Raw genomic sequence first — 2,500 nt, 5'->3', positions numbered from 1 at the left:
GTTTTTGGCCTGTTCTTGCATTGCGCGGTGACCGTCGAGAGCGGAGCAAAACGTCAGCCATCTCAGCACCCTGGAACCCCCCGGGTGGCACAGGGCTGGATGGGGCTTTCGTATAGCAGGGACGGTGCTGCCTCTCGCTTCGCTCGCTGTCCGCCGCTCGCCGCTCGCTCGTGCAGCCAAAAATGGCCAGTTTTGGCCCGTTTTTGGGCCGTTTTGGCCAGTTTTTGGCCTGTTCTTGCATTGCGCGGTGACCGTCGAGAGCGGAGCAAAACGTCAGCCATCTCAGCACCCTGGAACCCCCCGGGTGGCACAGGGCTGGATGGGGCTTTCGTATAGCAGGGACGGTGCTGCCTCTCGCTTCGCTCGCTGTCCGCCGCTCGCCGCTCGCTCGTGCAGCCAAAAATGGCCAGTTTTGGCCCGTTTTTGGGCCGTTTTGGCCAGTTTTTGGCCTGTTCTTGCATTGCGCGGTGACCGTCGAGAGCGGAGCAAAACGTCAGCCATCTCAGCACCCTGGAACCCCCCGGGTGGCACAGGGCTGGATGGGGCTTTCGTATAGCAGGGACGGTGCTGCCTCTCGCTTCGCTCGCTGTCCGCCGCTCGCCGCTCGCTCGCGCAGCCAAAAATGGCCAGTTTTGGCCCGTTTTTGGGCCGTTTTGGCCAGTTTTTGGCCTGTTCTTGCATTGCGCGGTGACCGTCGAGAGCGGAGCAAAACGTCAGCCATCTCAGCACCCTGGAACCCCCCGGGTGGCACAGGGCTGGATGGGGCTTTCGTATAGCAGGGACGGTGCTGCCTCTCGCTTCGCTCGCTGTCCGCCGCTCGCCGCTCGCGCAGCCAAAAATGGCCAGTTTTGGCCCGTTTTTGGGCCGTTTTGGCCAGTTTTTGGCCTGTTCTTGCATTGCGCGGTGACCGTCGAGAGCGGAGCAAAACGTCAGCCATCTCAGCACCCTGGAACCCCCCGGGTGGCACAGGGCTGGATGGGGCTTTCGTATAGCAGGGACGGTGCTGCCTCTCGCTTCGCTCGCTGTTCGCCGCTCGCCGCTCGCTCGCGCAGCCAAAAATGGCCAGTTTTGGCCCGTTTTTGGGCTGTTTTGGCCAGTTTTTGGCCTGTTCTTGCGTGGTGCGGTGACCGTCGTGAGCGGAGCAAAACGTCAGCCATCTCAGCACCCTGGAACCCCCCGGGTGGCACAGGGCTGGATGGGGCTTTCGTATAGCAGGGACGGTGCTGCCTCTCGCTTCGCTCGCTGTTCGCCGCTCGCCGCTCGCTCGCGCAGCCAAAAATGGCCAGTTTTGGCCCGTTTTTGGGCTGTTTTGGCCTGTTTTTGGGCTGTTCTTGTGTGGCGCGGTGACCGTCGTGAGCGGAGCAAAATGTCAGCCATCTCAGCACCCTGGAACCCCCCGGGTGGCACAGGGCTGGATGGGGCTTTCGTATAGCAGGGACGGTGCTGCCTCGCGCTTCGCTCGCTGTTCGCCGCTCTCCGCTCGCTCGCGCAGCAAAAAATGGCCAGTTTTGGCCCGTTTTTGGGCTGTTTTGGCCAGTTTTTGGCCTGTTCTTGCGTGCCGCGGCGACCGTCGTGAGCGGAGCAAAACGTCAGCCATCTCAGCACCCTGGAACCCCCCGGGTGGCACAGGGCTGGATGGGGCTTTCGTATAGCAGGGACGGTGCTGCCTCTCGCTTCGCTCGCTGTCCGCCGCTCGCTGCTCGCTCGCGCAGCCAAAAATGGCCAGTTTTGGCCCGTTTTTGGGCTGTTTTGGCCTGTTTTTGGGCTGTTCTTGTGTGCCGCGGCGACCGTCGTGAGCGGAGCAAAATGTCAGCCATCTCAGCACCCTGGAACCCCCCGGGTGGCACAGGGCTGGATGGGGCTTTCGTATAGCAGGGACGGTGCTGCCTCTCGCTTCGCTCGCTGTCCGCCGCTCGCCGCTCGCTCGCGCAGCCAAAAATGGCCAGTTTTGGCCCGTTTTTGGGCCGTTTTGGCCAGTTTTTGGCCTGTTCTTGCGTTGCGCGGTGACCGTCGAGAGCGGAGCAAAACGTCAGCCATCTCAGCACCCTGGAACCCCCCGGGTGGCACAGGGCTGGATGGGGCTTTCGTATAGCAGGGACGGTGCTGCCTCTCGCTTCGCTCGCTGTCCGCCGCTCGCCGCTCGCTCGCGCAGCCAAAAATGGCCAGTTTTGGCCCGTTTTTGGGCCGTTTTGGCCAGTTTTTGGCCTGTTCTTGCGTTGCGCGGTGACCGTCGAGAGCGGAGCAAAACGTCAGCCATCTCAGCACCCTGGAACCCCCCGGGTGGCACAGGGCTGGATGGGGCTTTCGTATAGCAGGGACGGTGCTGCCTCTCGCTTCGCTCGCTGTCCGCCGCTCGCCGCTCGCTCGCGCAGCCAAAAATGGCCAGTTTTGGCCCGTTTTTGGGCCGTTTTGGCCAGTTTTTGGCCTGTTCTTGCTTTGCGCGGTGACCGTCGAGAGTGGAGCAAAACGTCAGCCATCTCAGCACCCTGGAACCCCCCAG

Source organism: Musa acuminata, unplaced genomic scaffold (genome assembly GCF_036884655.1).
Source record: "Musa acuminata AAA Group cultivar baxijiao unplaced genomic scaffold, Cavendish_Baxijiao_AAA HiC_scaffold_1025, whole genome shotgun sequence".
Classification (NCBI taxonomy): domain Eukaryota; kingdom Viridiplantae; phylum Streptophyta; class Magnoliopsida; order Zingiberales; family Musaceae; genus Musa; species Musa acuminata.
This window is presented reverse-complemented; position numbering follows the sequence as displayed.